Below are 23,113 nucleotides of genomic sequence, written 5' to 3' on the forward strand. Positions count from 1 at the left end.
CCAATAGTAGTAGTAGTGGCTGTTACTACTTGAACAGGAAGTCAACTAAAAATAAGAAAAAATAAAAATATTTAATTTTACCTTCATTTTTTCCCCCTTCTCTAATTCTCTTTCTTTATTTACATCCAAGTTTCTTAACTATGTCACTTTCCTTCTCTATGGAGGCCTTATTTTATAGTTCTTGCAAGGCCCATCCACTGGTGATAGATTCCTTCAGTTTTGTCTGACAGTCTTTGTTTCTCCTTTATTTTTGAGAGACAATTTCAATGGGTACAGAATTGTTTTGTTTTTTTTCCCTGTAGACATATTAAATGTATCTCATTCAGCTCCCCTTCTAGTTGAAAGGATTTTAGATGAGACTTTCAATGTAATTCTTATCCTTTTTCCTATAGAGTTACAATTTTTTTCCTTCTCTTGACAAAATAGGATTTTTTTCTTCCTACAATATTTACCATGAAAATTTGGTAGGGCAAAAATCTATGTAAGTTTGGGGATCTCCCAACATTGAGCCCCAGTAGTTTTTAGTTCTCATGCCAGTCCACATTCAACATTCAAAATTCATTAAAGTGGGAACGAGAAGGAAGGAGAGAAAATGGCGTCCACAAATTACAGTACATACAGCCAAGCTGCAGCCCAGCAGGGCTACAGTGCATACACCGCCTAACCCACTCAAGGATATGCACAGACCACCCAGGCATATGGGCAGCAAAGTTATGGAACCTATGGACAGCCCACTCATGTCAGCTATACCCAAGCTCAGACCACTGCTACGTATGGGCAGACCACCTATGCAACTTCTTATGGACAGCCTCCTGCTGGTTATACTACTCCAACCCCAGGCATACAGCCAGCCTGTCCAGGGTTATGGCACTGGTGCTTACGATACCACCACTGCTACAGTCACTACCACCCAGGCCTTCTATGCAGCTCAGTCTGCATATGGCATTCAACCTGCTTACCCAGCCTATGGGCAGCAGCCGGCAGCCACCGCACCTGCAAGACTGCAGGATGGTAACAAACCCACTGAGACTAGTCAACCTCAATATAGCACAGGGGGTTACAACCAGTCCAGCCTAGGATATGGACAGAGTAACTACAGTTATCCCCAGGTACCTGGGAGCTACCCCATGCAGCCAGTCATGGCACCACCATCTTATCCTCCTACCAGCTACTCCTCTACACAGCTGACTAGTTATGATCAGAGCAGTTACTCGCAGCAGAACACCTATGGCAAGCCGAGCAGCTATGGACAGCAGAGCAGCTATGGTCAACAAAGCAGCTGTGGGCAGCAGCCGCCCACTAGTTATCCCCCCCAAACTGGATCCTATAGCCAGGCTCCAAGTCAATATAGCCAACAGAGCAGCAGCTACGGGCAGCAGAGTTCATTCCCACAGGACCACCCCAGTAGCATGGGTGTTAATGGGCAGGAGTCTGGAGGATTTTCCGGACCAGGAGAAAACTGGAGCATGAGTGGCCCTGATAACCGGGGCAGGGGAAGAGGGGGATTTGATCGTGGAGGCATGAGCAGAGTTGGGCAAGGAGGAGGACACAGTGGAATGGGTGCTGGAGAGCAAGGTAGCTTCAATAAGCCTGGTGGACCCATGGATGAAGGAACAGATCTTGATCTAGGCCCACCTGTAGATCCAGATGAAGAGTCGGACAACAGTGCAATTTATGTGCAAGGCTTAAATGGCAATGTGACTTTAGATGATCTGGCTGACTTTTTTAAGCAGTGTGGAGTTGTTAAGATGAATAAGAGAACCGGACAACCCATGATTCATATCTACTTGGACGAGGAAACAGGAAAGCCCAAAGGTGACGCTACCGTTTCCTATGAAGACCCGCGAACTGCCAAGACTGCTGTGGAGTGGTTTGATGGGAAAGATTTTCAAGGGAGCAAACTTAAGGTATCTCTTGTTTGGAAGAAGCCTCCAATGAGGAGGGGTGGCATGCCGCCTCGTGAGGGCAGAGGGATGCCGCCGCCCCTACGTGCAGTTCCAGGAGGCCCAGGAGGTCCTGGAGGCCCCATGGGTCCCTTGGGAGGCCGTGGAGGAGACAGAGGTGTCTTTCCCCCAAGAGAGCCCCGGGGTTCCCTAGGGAACCCATCCGGAGGAGGAAATGTCCAGCACGGAGCTGGAGACTGGCAGTGCTCCAATCCGGGTTGTGGAAACCAGAACTTTGCCTAGAGAACAGAATGCAACTAGTGTTAGGCCCCGAAGCCTGAAGGCTTCCTTCCACCACCCTTTCCACCTCCTGGCGGTGACCGTGACAGAGGTGACCCTGGTGGAATGCGGGGCGGAAGAGGCGGCCTCATGGACCGCGGTGGTCCCGGTGGGATGTTCAGAGGTGGCCGTGGTGGAGATAGAGGGGGCTTCCGTGGTGGCCGGGGCATGGACTGAGGCGGCTTTGGTGGAGGAAGACAGGGTGGTCCCGGTGGACCCCCGGACCTTTGATGGAACAGATGAGAGGATGAAGAGGCAGGCGTGGAGGACCTGGAAAAATGGATAAAGGCGAGCACCGTTAGGAACGCCGAGACTGGCCCTACTAGACGCAGAGACCCCGCAGAGCTGCATTGACTACCAGATTTATTTTTTAAACCAGAAAATGCTTTAAATTTATAATTCCATATTTATAATGTTGGCCACAAAATTATGATTATTCCTTGTCTGTACTTTAGTATTTTTCACCATTTATGAAGAAACATTAAAACAAGTTAAATGGTAGTGTGCCTTTTTTTTTTCCTTCTTTTAAAAATGGTTGACTAAGACTAAATAATGGGAACCCCTTGTGAGCATGCTCAGTATCATTATGGAGAACCAAGAGGGCCTCTAACTGCAACAATGTTCATGATTGTGATGTTTTCTTTTCTTTTTTTTTTTTAATTCCAAATGTTTATAAAAAAAAAATTCATTCAAGTGGCCATACGAATGTCTCTACCCACTGTCAGATCCAGTGGCTTCTAGGTCAAGTTAACAGAGCTTAATTTTAACTTTTTTTACCTACTTTTTCCCCAAGTTTTGGATGGGTGCTTGCCATGTGATTGCAAATCTCTAGAGAATCTAAGAAACAGTGTTGGGTTTTAGTTGTTCAATTATTTTTCTTCTTGGGAGTATAAGAATAACGACTTCCAAGTTCTTTACATGTTGGGACTAAATCATATTTTAGAATCTGTCGACCTGTGGTCAGATTTAGTAATTATATTTTCTTTGAAAATTATTTATGACATATTTCCTTTGTCAAACTAGATTTTGATAGTTATAGCAAACTATAAAAATTTTTAAAAATTTCTTCTCTGTACTTATTGCATCCTTATCATTTATTAGGTTGTGTCTGTGTGTTTTACCTGAGTTTTTCTCTTTTTAAATTAATCTTTTATTTATTTCATTGTTTCTTTGAGAAATAGTTCTTTGGAATATTTATGTTTTTTTACTTTAATTCATTTTTTGTGTCTTCTTTAAAATTGTTTTAATTCTTCTCTAACATCTGAAATAGGATGCTAAATTCTTTTATTTTCATTCTTTCTTTTGTAAACATAAGTGTTTAAGAAATGATTTTTCCTCTCAGGCCCCCCCCCTTTTTTTCAAGATTTTATTTATTTATTTGTCAGAGAAAGAGAGAGAGCACAAGCAGGAGGACTGGTAGGCAGAAGGAGAAGCAGCCTCCCTACTGAGCAGGAATCCTGATCAATCCCAAGACCCTGGGATCATGACCTGAGTCAAAGGCAGACACTTAACTGACTGAGCCACCCAGGCATCCCTGAGCACTGTTTTATCTGACTTTTATATATTTCAATGTGCAACATTCTAATTAGATACCTAATTGCTTTCTGGCTATTATATAATTTTTAATTTTTATTTCCTCTTTGACCAAATATTTATTAAAGAGAACTTTTATAAATTACTTTTTGTTGAGAAGAAGTCTCTTTTTCTAGATCTTTCATATTAAAATCATATTATACATTATTACTTAAATCATTTTATTTTTATCATCATTTTCTATGATAATATAAGGACAGTGTGTATGTGTGTGCTGGTGAGATGAAGGTTTTTCTTATTCTTTTGTTGACATACTTTACATTATTAGAATATCTTATAACGTGTTATTTTTATATTATATAGATTTTTTTTCATGAACTAGAAGAGGTGAATTGTGTTTTTGCCTATTCCTTTTTTCTTCTATCATCATCAGTGCAATAGGATTAAGTGTTGCTTAATGTAAGATAAATTTGTTCATAAAAAATATTTCCCTCTTAAACAAGGAACAGATTACAAATAATAAACAACATTTCTAAGTCTAAATAGATCTCCTTCATGTAAATGACCCAGCAATGCAAGGTGACTATAACAAGTATGCCAGTCTTTGTTAAATTTATTGCCAAGCCTGTTGATCTCACTATCTGGTGTCAAGATAAAATGATGACACAAGCGCCGTATTTGGTCCTGTACTTATAGGAACCTAACTCGTTCCTACAGTCAAGTTAATTAGAGCTGGAAGTGATATTATAGCCTTCTAGTAGTCTCTCTAGTCTCATTTACAATGGAGGGACATAATGTCATATAACCAGGTGTTAGTATTGTCAGGACTGGTCCAAAATGTTCCTCTTAAAACACACACACACACACACACACACAGAGCAAAACAAAAATCTTCTAACTCTCTGGAGCAGTCTATTTGCACCACAGTTTGTTCTCTAACTAGGTTACCATGAACCAACTCCTTCCAACCTTATCTCAGAAAACCGATTCTGTCAAGAGCCCATATTGAGTGGACAACATATCATCTAACTCTACCCCTCAGGCTATAGCCTATTGAATCAGTGACTTTATATGCTAGATTTGTAAAATGAGCTTGGGCAAAATAGATTCTTACTCAGGAACTTGAAGTAAGAGATGCAGAGAGAAGTTGAGGAAGAGCAGTGGGCACTGCAGTGAATACAAGCAAGATAGACATGCTCCAGAATTTTGATTGGTAGGTGGAGAAGAGACCAGAAAAGATGCACAATGAGAAATAAAGATGGGAAGACCCTAGCCACAGTGGCCATGAGACTGAGAGAGAAGTGAAAATGAATCAGCCTCTAGAGCCTCAGTTCCACACATTTCCAAGACTTGATCGTTCAACTCTCTCTGGATTTTCATGAGACTGCTCTGAATGCTTGATCCTCTTCCTCTGTTTCTCAAAATACCTTAAATTGGTTTATTATTTTTCTTGCAATGAAATGAGCCCTGTTGAGCCCTAGTATACTAAGCCAAAATAAACCAACAAGAGACATTTCTAAGCCTTTTTCCAGTAGGATGAGGAAGATTTTGAATCTCAAAAATATAATTTTTGCATTTGGTGTAGGATTTTATTTTATTATTTATTTATTTATTTTAGAACCAACAAAGCTTTATGAAACTTGCTGGCCAAGTCCCTCTGATGGATCTGCTTTTTCAATATTTAAATGGGGGATGGGCAGATCCCAGTACCCAGGCATTCCACAAAGTAGGCAGGTCACCTTAGGGGCAACCTTTACCCGCTCAAAAATTCGTCTCACATTAGCAGTGAGGATTCGGGCATCACCCTGAATTGTTATTTTCCTTACTCATAAGTTTAAGGCATTGGTGTAGGATTTCAAAGTAATATCAAACCTGCTTGGAGAAACATATGAAAGGTAAAACTCAAGGCATCTTTTATTATTATTTTTTAGTAACCAGTCTATTTTCCATAAGTATCTTGGCAATTCAGGCTTAATAACACTGGCATAAAATCCTCCCTGTTCCTTCCTGGATGTGCTTGATGTATCTGACAGCTTAAACATGTAACCAGTTTCACTTCTGCTTAAATGTATCTTTCAAAATAACATTAAATTTACAGAGTCATCATTTTCTATGTTCTCTGATAGTAGATGGACATATCAAGAAGATGGCTTCACATCAGGCTCCTGGTATAGTCAGTAAATAATCCCTGCTGGTATGAGATCTAAGGTTAAAGCAGTGACTCTGGGCTAAGAGGTAATATACGTGGCTCTTGACTTTATCTCTTCCCGTGGCTCACCAAACATCTGGCTACACTTGAAGTTGCCTCAGAGAAATCCAGATACTAGTTGAGTCACTCTGACATGTCGGACAGCCAAATGGTATCCAACCAAAATGTGTAAGAAAGGCTGATATTCACTGTCACCATAAATCCCCCTATGCAATCAGAAGGGAACCCCTAATTCCCCATTTCTTCCTGAGAAGTGAAGGATTTGGGTGACATCTATCTAGTGCTCCAACTACAAGGCTGTCATCCCAAGGAGAAGCCCCCAAATAACTTAGCTCTGAAAGCCTGTGGAGCTTCCATTCAGAAGTCCTGAGGACCATAGTAAATAAAGTAGCAGTTGCTAGCTGGTACGCCAGTTCACTGTAGGTATCTCCCTGGGGCTCCGCACAAAGGACTCAGGTGAAAATGACGATCTACTGGAAGTGGTTTAACTGCATACATTACAATTTTTACCTGAAGGTCTGGTTTCTAATTAGTATACATTTAGGTATTGACCAAGATCCTTCTCAGAGCCTTAAAATAGTCTCTAGGAACTTCACCCACTTTCTCCCTCTGGTTCATTCCATCAAAAGACACAAAGTTATGGGTTTCTTTCTGGAAGAAGATTGTCCACAAATCTCAAGCTCCAACTTCTATCATTCTTCCTGTGGGGCAAGCCCCCAGATCGCCTGGCTCTGATGGCCATTGGAGCTTGCATTCCTGAGCCCCACAGGACTATAGCAACCAAAAAAACAGCTTTAAACCAGGAAAGTAGAACCCCTTGCTCCTATACCAAAGATTAGGCTCAGCACAGAAGGAGTCAGCAAAAATGCCCATTTTCCACTTTCTTCATGGAAAGGGTTTGCGTGCATACCGTACTGGCTGCTGCCTGAGGCTACAGCTTCTATTCAGCCTCAATCTAGATGCTGACTGTGAACTTCACCTTTAAGACATGGATGCATCTTCAACCTGAACTACTGGGAGACATTAAGAATAAATACAGAGGTTTGGATGATCTCAAAGCCTTGAGAAGAAGCAGGAACTCAGGCTGGGCTAGCTGATGGGGTTTATCTTCTGCATGAGACCAGTCTGCAAGACTGGGAAAAGTGGCCATTTTATTTAATGCATAGACATCGACCCAGAATGTCAAGACAAATGAAGAAACAGAGCAGGTCCCAAACAAAAAGACAAGATCAATCTCCAGAAACCAACCTTAATAAAATGGACATCAGTGCTTTATCCAATAAATACTTCAAATTAATGGTCAGAAAAATACTGAGTCCAGGAGAATAATGCACAAGCGAAGAGAATTTCAACAAAGAAATAGAGTGAGAGCGTATTTTGGTGAACCACTAGAAGTCTGTAGCAAAAAATCATGGTGTGCAAACTAAATACATACAATTCTTATTTTTCAATCATTCCTCAATAAAGCTGGAAGAAAAAACACAAAAGGTAATAAATAATTTTTTTTTTAAATAAGAAGGGATTACTAGCATTCCTACTGTGCCAGTTTAATTTAGTGCCCTCAGCTGGAAATTCACCCTTCAGTACCTGCTCTGTTAGAATGAGTTTTCCCTTTATGGTTAAGCACAGTGTGAGGCTTTGTCTGTAGAGAGAGCTGGAGGGCACTTTGGAGAAAGGGAGGTCTTCCTGGTGCTGGTGCACTGAGATTTCACTCTTCCTTGTGCCTGCTGCACTTCTGGTCAGCCCTGCAAGTCTTTGGGGACATCCTACTACATTCTGCCCTAACTATGCCCCAATATGCAATCTCTCAGTGACCATATAGCCCTGACCTGTCTTGGCAGTTGCTCCTTTCAGCTCCCAGGCCATGGAAACACCATGTCCTGTGTTTGTCCCTGTGGTAGATCTCAACTCCCTCTGCACACCTCCCACCTGCCTCAGTTCACCTGTGTTTAAGGGAATACTTCTCAAGGGCCTCACAGGAAGAATACCGGTCACCACAGGTCACGTGGCAATGCTGTCCAACAGTGAGTAATACTTCCTCTGCCTACCTTACCACCACCTACACTCATCTGTGCCCCTGATGGTAACTTTCTTCCTGTGACTGTGGTCCAGCTCTGGCCTGAGTAGTTTAGCAAATGTCTGCACTACTCAGTACTATACTTATCAAGTGAGTTCTGCACCCCAGTCTTAAGGGAAACACCCCTTCTAGGGTTTTTCTTTTTTAATCATTCCCTTCAGTTTTTGGTTATCCATTCACATTCTTTTATGTCTCTATCCTCCTATAATTGCTTTATAATTCTTATATTAAACTTCCTCTCTTCAAATTATGGTGTGGTTTCTGTCTCCTGATGGGACCCAGACCAAGAAATTAACATTTTAATGATTCTGTGAGGATTTAATAAATTAACTCAAGCTAAGCACCTACCGCAGTTCCTGGCCTATTGTTAGTTTTTGATAAATGTTAACACTATCATCACAATCATTATCATCAGCATCACCAAAATTATCTTCATAATCTTTAAGAGCTGCAAAAGTGGCATTCATTCCTTTATTCAAAGATTATTATTCATGGTTTCTTAAAAAAAAAAAAAGTATAGGTTGAGAGCTACCTAAACTTGGCTTTCCTGCACCAGACCCCTACTCTAGCCCCTTAAGTCACTGTTGATACTGAGAAAATCTGCTCTAATCCCACTATATCTGAGGAATTTACCTCTGAGTGTGACCAAGGCAAATCTACCTGTGCTATATTTTAGTATTTTCATTTAAAAAAAAAAAAGGATTATAAAACCTGCCTTTCCTACCCAGTTTATAAAATAAGTTAATCCTTTCTGTTACAAAGCATATATAATTCTTTATGTAACAAAACTTAGAGTCTGAAGTGCTGTCCCTAAATGAGACCTTATTACTATGGTAGGATAGTTCATTTAAAAAAGAAATGTTCCCTGTAGCAAAAAGAGTTTCCATCCTATCTGCCTTTTGATTAAAAGTCAGTATAATGGATTTTGAATGGTTCACTTTTGAATACAAATCAGCTGTACTAGGAATCACTCTTTCTTTTTCTTCCTTCAAAGTTTCACCTTGTGTTTCTGTGTATGAAGAACTCATCAAACCTGAGTAAAAGAAAGAAAATTCAGTCTGCTTGTGGCCTACAATGCTGGAATTTTTGTGAATATTGTAGGGAGATTAATAGCTAAAGAAATGAAACACTCTCTTCATTAACATAAGAAAGGCAAGGTCACACCCAGCCCTTCCAGGTGAATAAAGAGGGACCAGGATGGATCAAAAGGAGATATTTGCTTCCACAGTGTTCAGTGGAATAGAACATAAGGTTCAAGCTAACTAGGTCCTTAACAAGCATCCTATCATTGCCTTACTACTTTTGTAAATATTGTTTATACTACAGCTAAAGGTTTCCTCTACCATTCAGCTCTACCAATAAATTGCAGTATGTGCTTTTTTGTATTTATTTAGTGAACTAACATAATCTACATTATTATTCTTAAAAAGTATTTATTCATCCACTATTATATATTGAATACCTTTTACTCACTAAAAAAAAAAAAAACCTTATAGTTTAGAATAACTTATAGTTAGAGGAAAAGCATAAGTGACTCTACTAAACTAATTATTCCATGATATAAAAATGTGCTATAGGAAAACATTTGTAAGGAGGAAGAGCAATGGTACCCCATGTACAGAAATGTGAATGTGATCATTTAACAGAAAAGGAGAATAATGTGAATTGATAATTGCTTCCAAAGGAATTTAAATTTTAAAAAAAGGAAGCCTTTTTTGTTTTTATAAACATTTTGATGAGCCTGAAGGTGAATTAGAGCATTAGATCTAAAGAGAACTGAATATTCCATCATATTGTCTAAGAATCAGAAGACATTAGTGGAGATTCAGCAGAGAAATGATAGGTAGGAAATAGGAATGTGAGAAGAGAGAAGGCCCAGCCAGATCTTAATGGCTGGTGCACCTTAGAATAGGCAGTTGCCATTGGGGGCCTGGGTGGCTCAATAGGTTAAGCATCTGCCTTCCGCTCAGATCATGATCTCAGGGTCCTAGGATTGAGCCCCACTTCAAGCTACCTGCTCAGTGGAGAGTCTGCTTCTCTCTCTTCCTCTACCTCTCTTCTACTCATGCTCTCTTCCTCTCTCTCTCAAATCAATAAAATCTTAAAAAAAAAAAAAAGCAGTTGCCAGTAGGCAGTGAAAATATCTGATGGTGATAAGTCAAAGATTTTGAGAAATCTGTAGGGCTCAGTTTGCTTTGGGTACACACTTTTGATATGAGCATGTGCAAATTGAGAAATTCCAAATTTTACTTCAAGGTCTAGACTGATGAAATGAATATTAGAAACAAACCAGAACAAAGGAAACACAACTGAGAGAAACAAAGACAGAAAGTCTAAATGTCTTAGTGCTGACAGAATATTAATTAAAAAGACAGAAACCAGGAGTCCAGAAGGCAGTAATTAACTTATTAAAAGCATGAAAGGGAAAAAAAAAGTCAACCAAGAATTTTGTATCCAACAAAGTGATCCTACAAAAAATGAAAAAGAAATTTAGAAATCCCAGATAAATAATAGAGTTCATTGGTAGCACACTGGTCCTACAAGGAACACTAAAGGCAATCCTTTATTTTGAGAAGAAAGAACACTAGGCAGTTATTTGGAACCACATGAAGAAATAAGGAATACTAATAAAGATAACCACATAGGTAAATATAAAACAGTATTAATATTTTTTTGTTTGTAACCCTGTTTTTCTCTATTTGACTTAAAATGCAAATGCATACTGTAATAACTATAAGTCTGAGTTGATGGGAATAATGCATAAAGATATATTTTGTGACAAAAAGTGGGGAATGGAGAGCAGATCTATAAAAAGACCAATTTTTTGTATAACATTGAAATTATTTTCATAGTAATCCAAACAAAATTATAATAAATTAAGTTGTTAGCAGTAATCTTCAAAGGAACCATTAAAAATGTGTAGTAAAAGAAAGGACAAGAGAATTAAGTGTTTCACTGAAAAAAAATCTACTTAACAATAAAAAAGGTAATAATGGAGGGGAGAACAAGTGGAGAACAACAAGATATAAAAGAAATACAAACCAAAATGTTATATTTAAGTCTGACCTTATCATTAATTACACAAAATGTAAAACTATTAAGCTCTACACTTAAAGATTACACACAGACTATACTTAAAGATAATACTCAGATTAATAGAATGGATAAAAGGACAAAATCAACTATGTATTACATAAAGGTAATGTAGTTTAGATTCAAAGACACAAATAGGTTGAAAATAAAAGGATGGAAAATGATACACCATGCAAACAGTAGCCAAAAGAAAGCTGGAAGAGCCACACTAATATTGCAAGATAGACTTTAAGACAAATATTATTACTAGAAACAAGGGTATATTATCATATTTGTTATGTAATAATAATGATAAGTAAATATAACAAGTACAAACATATATGCACCAGACAACAGAGTTCTGAAATATGTCAAGCAAAGACAAAATTATAGGGAAAAATAGATAATTCAACAATAATAATTAGAGATTTCACTAAACCACTTTCAATAATAGAGTAACTAGGCAAAAAAAAAAAACAAAAAAAACAAGGAAATATAGAACTCAACTCTACAAACACAGACCTAACAAATACCAAAACACAAAACACTGAATAACAACAAATGTGCATTCCTGTCCATTACACATGGACTGTCATCCAGAATAGAGCATATGTTATGCCATTTAAAAAATAAAAAAAACCCTCAATAAATTCAAAGGGCTTTAAGTCATAAAAATCATGTTCCCTGATCACAGTGGAATGAAATTGGGAATCAACAGCAGTAGGAAATTTTAGAAACTCACAAATTTGTGGAAATAAGCAGTATACTTCAAAATAACCAATGAATTGAGGAAGACATCACAAGGAAAATCAGAAGATAATTTGAGATATTTTAAAGCAAAGATTCAACAACCAAAATTTTTTTTTTTTTAAAGACTTTATTTATTTATTTGACAGACAGAGATCAAAGTAGGCAGAGAGGCAGGCAGAGAGAGGAGGAAGCAGGCTCCCCGCTGAGCAAAGAGCCCGATGCGGGGCTCAATCCCAGGACCCTGAGATCATGACCTGAGCTGAAGGCAGAGGCTTTAACCCACTGAGCCAGCCAGGTGCCCCACAACAACCAAAATTTATAGGACACATCAAAAGTGTTGCTGAGGGAAATTTGTAGTGTAAATGCCTGAATTAAGAAGAAAGATCTTAAATGAATAATATAGACTTCCCACTTCAGACATTAGAAAAGGAAAAAACAAAACAAAACAAAAAAACTAAAACCAAAGCAAGAAGTAGGAGAGATATAATGAAGACTAGATTAGAAATAAATAAAACAGCGAATTAAAATAGTAGAGAAAAATCTTGATACAAATCTTGTCTTGATGAGCACTGAATAATGAATGGAACTGTTGGATAGTTTTATTGTACACCTGAAACTAATAAGGCATTGTATGTGAACTGCACTGAAATTAAGATAAAAAAAGATCATCCTTCATTACATTATTCAATATCCTATATATACAGATATATTGAACAATTTCTCCTAGAGTCCAGCATGTAGAATGTATTTAAAAAAAAAATAGAGAAAAACAAAGAAAACCAAAGTTGGTTTTTTGAAAAGATCAGCAAAACTGACAAATTTTCAGCAAGATTAACCAGGAAAAATAGAAAGAAGTCTTAAATACTAAGACATAAATGAAAGTAGAGACTTTACTACTAATATTCCGGAACTAATAAAGATCATCAGCAAATACTCTCTGAAACACAAGGAGGTATCAGTTTGCACCCAAAAGGAAAGCAATACTTAAAGTTGGACAATAACACTTATTGACAAGGATGTGGGGAAACTGAAACTCCCACAGAGTACTGGTGAGGATGTAAAATGGTGCAGCTACTTTGGAAACACTTTCACTCTTTCTCAAAAATGAAACAACGAATTATCACATGCATTAGTTTGCTAGGACTGCTGTAACCAAGCAGCACAAACTAGGTGACTGGAACAACACAATTTTATTCCCTCACAGTGGGGGCTAGAAATCTGAAATCAAGGTGTCCACAGGGTTGGTTCCTTCTGAGAACTGTGAGGCGAGTGTTCCAGGCGTTTCTCCTGGCTTCTGGTGGTTTGTAGGCAATCTTTTGTGTTTCATGGTTTGTGGACACATCATCCCAATCTTTGCCTTCTTGTTCACATGGCATTCTCCCTGTGTGTCCAGATTTCTCCCTTTTTGATGGACACCAGTGCTCTTGGATTAGAAACTCACCTGACTGTAATATGAATTTGTCTTAGCCATATCTTAATTGTAACTGTAACAACTCTATTTCCAAATCAGGTCACATTCTGAGGCATGGGCACTAGGACTTCAACATATACATTTCTGAGGGGAGGGAAGATGCAATTTCATCACTAAAACCACAGGATCCAGCAACTTCATTGTTGACATATACCTATAAAAACATGTTTATAAAAAAACTTGTACATGAATGTTTATAGCAGCGGTATTCATAATAGCCAAGAAGTAGAAACAATCTAAATGTCTTTCAGGTGATGAATACATAAACAAAACATGGTATAGATGTACAATTGAATTTTTATTCAGCCATAAAAAGAAATGAAATCTTGATACTTGCTACAACACAGATGTATCTTGAAAACATTTTCCAACTGTAAGAAGCAAATGCAAAAGACCTCCCACTGTATTATTCCGTTTTTATAAAATGCCCAAAATAGAAAGATTTATGGAGACAGTAAAAACATTACTCTTTTCTATAGGATGGTGGATAGGGGAGGAGGGGGTACATGTATGAGTTTCTTTTCAGGTCCTAAAAATCTTCTGAAATCAGCCAATGGTGACAGTTGCACAGCCTTGTAAAACACTAAAAACCATTGAGTAATGTACTTTAACACGGTGAACTCTGTCATATTAGAATTATATCTCACCACACATAATTAAATACATAAATACCTTGATTCTTTATGATTTTCATTCCTTAGAGAAGCCCTCTTCAAGACAAACTGTACTTTTTGCTCTGTGTTTTAAATACATTCCTGTACACTTTTAATATATTTCTCTTTTGCATAAAATGGTTTGTGAAAGTTATCTAGTTGCAATCCAATAATCGTAATTAAGAAAAGAACCATGGGGCACAAGTTTAAGGCAGTTTAAATGAATGACTGGACATTTCAGTGATCAGAGCAAAAGGAGTTGTGTAATGTAGTAGGAAGTGTTTTGAGCAAGAATCTAGCCCCAAACAGACCTTACAGGAAGCTTCGCCTGGTGTGTGGCATGAATTACAGGCATACCCTTCCTGCCCTTAAACTGCTGTAGGAGCTATTCGTCAAATATGTTACTTTCCACAAGTGCCATATGGAATTTTTTTTTTAATCTGGAATATTTCTAGGGATCTGATTATGGGTGAAGAAGAACTATCTACTTTTTTTGATGAAAGAAAATTTTTTTGATGAAAGAAAATTCCTGACTTTCTTTAGATGTCATTTTCATCTGATGGGAAATTCTGTCCTAGAATCATACCACCCAATTTTAGAGGGAGAAGAAAAAGTTTAGCTCAATTTTCTCATTTTTTTCCAGATCTTTTAGTTTCTCAGGGTCATAAAATGAATTAATTTTTTAAATTCAGCTTGGGGAAAAAAAACTTGTTAGAAATTTGTATATATATACAACCCACTCTTATTTCCTCTTTATTTTCAACTTTGAGTCATTCTGCATAATTTATGCTTCTTTTTATTTAGTATGCTTGTATGTTATTTTTGCTTCTTGAATACGTTTTTATTTTTCTTCATAGATTGTAATCTTCAGAGTTAGACACTTTTATTGTACTCATTTATTATTTAATTGTTTATAATGATAGAAAATTTATTTGTGCCTTCTCCATGAAGGCTGAATTAATGAGTGAATGGATACAGTTCATGTCCTTGGATACAATTCCAGAAGGTCTAGTTTTAATGCCTGTATCCTTGGTGCCTTACTCTCCTGAACCATCTCAGGAGTGTCTGATAGACAAGCAGAACACTGGAGAATATGACGTGTTCCAGGTTTACAGTTATGAGAGGTGGAGTTTTGAGGTTAGCTATAAGTGGACAATATCTGTATGAACAAAAGGCATCGGCACAGCAATTTCTCAGAGCTGTGATAGCCTGACATGCATTGTGATTCTCCACAAGTCACGATCTGACTCAGATCACTTCACTAAACAACTTCTGAAAGGACTGCTTTAAGTAACTTCTTTTCTGAAATGTTTATCTACCTTTTAACTTTTTAAATCTTCATTTCCAGATTTCTGTCTCTGTTAATGATGGTGGCAGCAAATGTGTCTGCTTTTATCTTTCCCAGTTTCCAGTAACCCTGTTCATTCATCTGGAAGGAGTAGAGCTTCTAATGAAGATAGGTTTGTTTTGTTGCGTATGTGTGTGTGCGTGTCTGTGTGTGTATTTCATTATCTGAATTGTTTCCTTTAATGTTGCCGAGTGAAGTGCCAGCCCTTTAAAGCAGCGATTTCCACAGAGGAATAGAACTACATAGGCCATTTTGCAGTAAGGTTTTCATCTCTCATGAAAGAACTTATAAAAGAAATCAGAAAAATACATTGCACTTCTCATAAAGCTAAGACCATTAAATTAAAAAAATATATCTTTCTCAGACCATGTTCTTTCTTTTATAAATTGAGGATGAGAACTCACAGAAGGGCTTTCTGTTCGTTTGGTGGTTGATTTTGCTTGTTTTTGCTTACTTGGTAAGATAAAAAGTTATTCCTCTGGTTTGATTCCTCTGAAAGCTTTGTCAAGGTGTTTCTGATCTGTGATTCCTCCAAGCTGGAAACCACTGAAGTAGCTCATGACTGGGCATTACTTTTCTATTTTTTCTATTTGTACCTTTGGTCTTATGAAATTTTTTATATTTTTAAAATAAAATCCTGGTATTAAAACCTCCAGAAAAAATTTAAGTGAGACTGATTAAATTTTTAAGTGAATTCCTTAAGGCATATTCAATAATTTAATTTTTAAAATTACTCTTTAATTATAAGTAATTAAAGAGTAAATTCCTTAAAGCATATTCAATTGACATAATATTAAGAAATAAAGGTTTCAGACTTACCTCCAAGTATTAAAGTAATTTCTTCTTTCTTTTTTTAATCTTTTATTTTCCTTCTTCCTCCATTCTCCTACCACTTATTGACAGGTTGTTTTTCTTTAAAGATTCATTTATTTTATTTGAAAGGGAGAGAGAGAGAGAAAGAAAGATCAGGGAGAGAGGTAGAGGGAGAAGGAGAGACTTTTTTTTCTTTTAAGATTTTATTTATTTATTTGACAGAGAGAGAAATCACAAGTAGGCAGAGGCAGGCAGAGGGAGAGGGGGAAGCAGGCTCCCCATTGAGCAGAGAGCCAGATGCGGGGCTCCATCCCAGGATCCTGAGATCATGGCCTGAGCTGAAGGCAGAAAAACTTAACCCACTGAGCCACCCAGGTGCCCCTAAGGAGAGAGAGTCTTAAGCAGACACCACACTGAGCACAGAGCTGGACCCAGGGCTTAATCTCATGACCCTGACATCATGACCTAAGATCACAATCAGAACCAAAACAAAGAGTCTAACCCTTAACCTACAGTACCACCCATGCACTCCAGAAGTTGTTTTGCTTGTTTGTTTTTAATGAAATAAGCTGTTTGGGATTATATTTTCATAAATTGCAAATAAAATTGTAAAAATCATAATAGAGAAATATATATGCATGTATGTGTGTATATACATGCATATACATACACAAAATGTAGTTCTTTCATTAAGTGGATCCAAGAATGTTCATTTTTAGAAAAAGTTAATTTTCAGTCTAAGCAATAATTATAATTGCAAGCATGATCACTTTATTTTTTTAAGACTTTATTTATTTATTTGACAGAGAGATCACAAGTAGGCGCATGATCACTTTAATACACAAAACAAAACATTTTATTTGACCTATCAATAAATGTTGCAAAAAACCCCTCAGTAAAGGAAGGAAAGTTTCCTAAAATGACCAATTAGTAAACAAACCTTACTAAAGCAATTAATATTCACTGTCAAATAACCAAGGAACATTTCTACTTCCACATATTCTGTAGGAACCATGAATTCAGAAACAAAACCAGAATTTTGGAGTTTCAATGACATTGGCAGTTTTTAAATATCTTGAGTCATTAAGAGTTAGACCAAATAAAAAAGTAGAACCCATATAATAATTAAGTAATTTTGGTCTTTATTTGACAAAAACATACCAATTGTATTTCAAAGCCATTTGGAAGCCCTAATACTGAATTTCACTTTCTCCTTGTGGTGAAGAAGCGGCAGTTTTATGGCTCAGCATGTTTCCCTAATATATTAATAGTGAAAACTAAGGAGTTCTTTCTCCCATCACACACACCCACAGGTATTGAGAGGAAAGCACAGTAGCATTTAGGCAGTAGGTAAAAGGATACTTAGAAACAGTTAGGAGCCTAATCTCCCTGGTGGTAAAACAGCAGTGGCAACCATGGCCCCTTAGTGTGTGGCCACATCTCAGGAGATGAAAATCCTTGGTATAATCAAACATATGCTGATGCCAAATCCAGTAAAAAATAACTCATTCTTGATGAAAAGTAGAGAAACATAATAGATTTAATTGATTCACAAACTATCAAGGAAATGTCACTTAATGGTCACTCAATAAGATTTGGGGGGAAAAAAACATGAAAAACAGGGCAAGATGGTGTAAAAAACATAAAAGTCATGACTTCCACTATACAGTTGATAAAGTCCCTGATGATGTCTTATGGAGAAAATTGAGAATAACTAAGTTTTCCCTATGTGATTTACTGACAAACTTCTTTGATAGCAGCCATTAGTATTTATCTCAATGTTCACATACTACCTGTTTCTCATCTTCCCATTACTACATCCTATGACTTGTCATTTGAAACATGTCTCCTTTTCTCCTGGGCTTGGATGATTAGTTTCCTATTGTTTCCATGTCCTGTGCTCTGCCTTGTTCATTTTATGTATTAAGTGTTAAGAATGAGCTGGGGATATGTAGTAACTCAACTTGCTTTGCTGGAAGAAAATTATACCTTAAAATACCTTAATTTTCATCCAACTTTAACACATGGTTTTAGATTATGAGTCTCAGTAAGTTTTTTTAGAAAGAAGGATATTGCCAGTGGTATTTATCATGATTTTTGTCATCCTACAAACATTCCATCTTTGTAAGTCTTCAGCTATGTGCTCACCAGTGGCAGTGAGTGATGATTCCCCATGAAGAGAAATGTTTTGACATGGATAAAGTACACTGAGAAAAGATGAACAACAGCTGAGAGGTTCAAAATATCATTGTTTTAACCCTGCGTTATACTGTGAGACAAAATGCTGGATAGTATGCTAAAAAATGAATTCAATTTATTGCAATGCATCGTCAGATCAAATCTGAGTGCAAAGATTTGACTTGGTTAGGATATTTTAAATATCGGAATAAGACTATAAAAATCAAGCTTTCGGGGCACCTGGGTGGCTCAGTGGGTTAAAGCCTCTGCCTTCGGCTCAGGTCATGGTCCCAGGGTCCTGGGATCGAGCCCCGCGTCAGGCTCTCTGCTCAGCGGGGAGCCTGCTTCCTCCCCCCTCTCTTTCTCTGCCTGCCTTTCCACCTACTTGTGATCTCTGCCTGTTAAATAAATGAATAAAATCTTAAAAAAAAATCAAGCTTTCAGGATTTTGACTAGTTCAATAGTTGAGATTAGTGCCTCTCACCTTTAAACACTACCCACCACCTCCCACCCAAACACACACAATGACCAGCAAAGTTTTTGAGACTTCTAGTGGTGGTTTGCCCTCCATTTAATTCAGGTATCTAGCAGTTCTTCCCACCAACATGAACTAACATTACAAAATTAACATCTGCTAACATTTGTCAATTAAGTGTTATTTTTGTAAATGAACAAAGGAATAGGAATTTTAACACATAAATGAAGGTATTTGGGAGAGCAAAGGACCTTGTCCCTGCTCCCCTTTAATTCAGAATGTAAATGTTTGATCAAGATTCTCTCTGTCCCCTTTTCACATGATAATTTCAGCTCTATTATATTAGTCTGTTCTATTAATAATACTCTTATTGTACTCTAAAATGGAGTGGAAAATATTCGAGTATGGCAAGACATAATCCAAGGGAGAGGACAATCAGCCCATGAGCATCATAGTGGCCCCTGGAATGCTCTGCTGCTGTCACTCCAGCAGTGAGGGAGGGGAAGGACACTCACCTAAACATCAAGTCCATGTGGAAAGACACATGAAAATTTATTTAGGTTAACAAGGCAAGAAACAACAAATGTTGGAGAGGTTGTGGAGAAAGGGGAGCCCTCTTACACCGTTGGTGGGAATGGAAGTTGGTGCAGCCACTTTGGAAAACAGTGTGGAGGTTCCTCAAAAAATTAAAAATAGAGCTACCCTCTAGCTTTTTTTTTTTTGCCTATGACCTGGCAATTGCACTACTGGATATTTACACCAAAGATACAGATGTAGTGAGCCAAAGAGTCACCTGCACCCCAATGTTTATAACAGCAATGTCCATAATAGCCAAACTGTGGAAAGAGCCAAGATGCCCTTCAACGGACAAATGGTTAAGGAAGATGTGGTCCTTATATACAATGGAATATTACTCAGCCATCAGAAAAGATGAATCCTGGAGGGAGGAGTCAAAATGGAGGGGCTAAGGCTACATCAGGTAGCAGGAGATCAGCTAGATAGCTTATCTAAACATTGCAAACACCTACAAAACCAACGGGAGACTGAAGAGAAGAAGAATAGCAATTCTAGAGGCAGAGAGTCAACCAATTTCTGAAAGGTAGGACTGGTGGAGAAGTGAATCCAAAGCGACAGGAAGATAGACCGTGGGGGGAGGGGCCGGCTCCCAGCAAGTGGCGGAGCAATGGAGCACAAAATTGGGACTTTTAAACATCTGTTCTACTGAGGGACATCATTCCAGAGGCTAAAATGGTGTGAAGCCCATGCAGGGTCAGCGTGGCCCCCAGGTCCCACAGAGTCACAGAAGGATCAGGGGTGTCTGAGTGTCACAGAGCTTGCAGGTATTATAACGGGGAAGATGGCTACAGAGACAGAGCTGAGGAGTGAGCTTTCAGCTCGGGGTTACCTTGAACCCGTCGCAGCCTGGGTGAGCTTGGACCGTGGCCAGAGGCCAGGGAGACGGGAGTTATTGGGCGCTGTTCTCTGAGAGCGCACTGAGAAGTGGGGCCCAGAGCTCTTGGCTTCTCTGGGCCAGAGACTGGGAGGCCGCCATTTTCATTCCCCTCCTCCACAACTCTACAGAATGCGCTCAGGGAACAAAAGCTTTGGAAAGGGAATCCAAGTGGATTACTCAGCCCGATCCCTGGTAAGGGTGGTGCAACTCTGCTGGGGGCAAAGACACTTGAGAATCACTACACAGGCCCCTCCCCCAGAAGATCAACAAGAAATCCAGCCAGGACCAAATTCATCTACCAAGGAGTGCAGATTCAATACCAAAGAGAGCAGAGGAATTCCAGAGGAAAAAGCAAAGCACTGAACTCACGGCTTTCTCCCCATGACTCATTAGTCTTGCAGTTAATTTAATTGTTTGTTTGTTTGTTTTCAATTTTTTTTTCTTCTTCTGCTAAAGTTTATTTTTTTAACTTTTACCCTTTTCTTTTTTAATGTTTTTTAACTAATTTACCTAATATATATATATATATATATTTTTAGATTTAATGGGATTCAATTTTTCATTCATGAATTCATTTTACATTTTATATATTTTTTTCCTTTTACTTTTTTATTTTTTATAAACATATATTTTTATCCCCAGGGATACAGGTCTGTGAATCACCAGGTTTACACACTTCACAGCACTCACCAAAGCACATACCCTCCCCAAAGTCCATAATCCCACCCCTTTCTCCCAAACCCCCGCCCCCCAGCAACCCTCAGTTTGTTTTGTGAGATTAAGAGTCACTTATGGTTTGTCTCCCTCCCAATCCCATCTTCTTTCATTTATTCTTCTCCTACCCACTTAAGCCCCCATGTTGCATCACCACTTCCTCATATCAGGGAGATCATATGATAGTTGTCTTTCTCTGCTTGACTTATTTTGCTAAGCTCTAGTTCCATCCATGTTGTCGCAAATGGCAAGATTTCATTTCTTTTGATGGCTGCATAGTATTCCATTGTGTATATATACCACATCTTCTTGATCCATTCATCTATTGATGGACATCTAGGTTCTTCCCATAGTTTGGCGATTGTGGACATTGCTGCTATAAACATTCGGGTGCACGTGCCCCTTTGGATCACTACGTTTGTATCTTTAGGGTAAATACCCAATAGTGCAATTGCTGGGTCATAGGGCAGTTCTATTTTCAACATTTTGAGGAACCTCCAAGCTGTTTTCCAGAGTGGCTGCACCAGCTTGCATTCCCACCAACAGTGTAGGAGGGTTCCCCTTTCTCCGCATCCTCGCCAGCATCTGTCATTTCCTGACTTGTTGATTTTAGCCATTCTGACTGGTGTGAGGTGATATCTCATTGTGGTTTTGATTTGTATTTCCCTGATGCCGAGTGATATGGAGCACTTTTTCATGTGTCTGTTGGCCATCTGGATGTCTTCTTTGCAGAAATGTCTGTTCATGTCCTCTGCCCATTTCTTGATTGGATTATTTTGTTCTTTGGGTATTTTTTTCTTTTTATATATTTCTTTATTCCTTTTCTTTTTTTAATTGTTTCTTTTTTTTTTTTTCTGAACCTCCTTTCATCCCCTTTCTCCCCCGCCCCCCAAGATTTGGGGTCTCTTCTGATTTGGTTAAAGCATATTTTCCTCTGGTCTTTGCCACCCTTTTAGTATTTTACTTGCTCCTTCATATACTCTTATCTGGACAAAATGACAAGTCAGAAAAATTCACCACAAAAAAACAAAACAAAACAAAACAAAACAAGAGGCAGTACCGAAGGCTAGGGACCTAATCAATACAGATGTTGGTAATATGTCAGATCTAGAGTTCAGAACCATGATTTTCAAGGTTCTAGCCAGGCTTGAAAAAGGCATGGAAGCTCTACAGGAAATATTGAATGGGGTCCTCTAAGCAAAGAGAGAGCCTAAAAGTAGTAGATCAGAAAGGATCAGAGACAATATACAGGAACAGCCACCTTACAGGCAATACAATGGCACTAAATTCATATCTCTCAATAGTTACCCTGAATGTTAATGGGCTAAATGCCCCAATCAAAAGACACAGGGTATCAGAATGGTTAAAAAAAAAAAAAATCTATATGTTGCCTACAAGAAACTCATTTCAGACCTGAACACACCTCCAGATTTAAAGTGAGGGGGTAGAAAACAATTTACTATGCTAATGGACATCAGAAAAATGTAGGGGTGGCAATCCTTATATCAGATCAATTAGATTTTAAGCCAAGGACTATAATATGAGATGAGGAAGGACACTATATCATACTCAAAGGATCTGTCCAACAAGATTTAACGACTTTAAATATCTATGCCCCTAATATGGGAGCAGGGGCTCCCCTGCTATAAACCAATTAATAACAAAATCAAAGAAACACATCAACAATAATGCAATAATAGTAGGGGATTTTAACACTCCCATCACTGAAATGAACAGATCATCCAAGCAAAATATAAATAAGGAAATAAAGGCCTTAAATGACACACTGGACCAGATGGACATCACAGATATTCAGAACATTTCATCCCAAAGCAACAGAATACACATTCTTCTCTGGTGCACATGGAACATTCTCCAGAGTAGATCACATCCTGGGTCCTAAATCAGGTCTCAACCAGTATCAAAAGATTGGGATCATTCCCTGCATCTTTTGAGACCACAATGCTCTGAAGCTAGAATTCAATCACAAGAGGAAATTTGGAAAGAACCCAAATACATGGAGACTAAAGAGTATCCTTCTAAAGAATGAATGGGTCAACCAGGAAACTAAAGAAGAATTGAAAAAAATCATGGAAACAAATGATAATGAAAACACAATGGTTCAAAATCTGTGGAACACAGCAA

The 23,113-nt window shown here is 38.2% G+C and overlaps 1 non-coding gene and 1 pseudogene across 1 annotated transcript; one reads left to right on the top strand and one right to left on the bottom strand.

Moving 5' to 3' along the window:
• The first annotated feature begins 574 nt into the window (after positions 1-574).
• On the top strand, positions 575-2,648 carry LOC101683513 (annotated as a pseudogene).
• Positions 2,649-5,448: 2,800 nt separating this feature from the next.
• On the bottom strand, positions 5,449-5,598 carry LOC123391405. Its single transcript, XR_006606092.1, has one exon. It is a non-coding gene; the product is annotated as a U12 minor spliceosomal RNA (small nuclear RNA).
• Positions 5,599-23,113: the final 17,515 nt, after the last annotated feature.

This window comes from Mustela putorius, unplaced genomic scaffold, assembly GCF_011764305.1.
Source record: "Mustela putorius furo isolate JIRA1106 unplaced genomic scaffold, ASM1176430v1.1 tig00000224_pilon_pilon_pilon, whole genome shotgun sequence".
NCBI classification, from domain to species: Eukaryota; Metazoa; Chordata; class Mammalia; order Carnivora; family Mustelidae; genus Mustela; species Mustela putorius.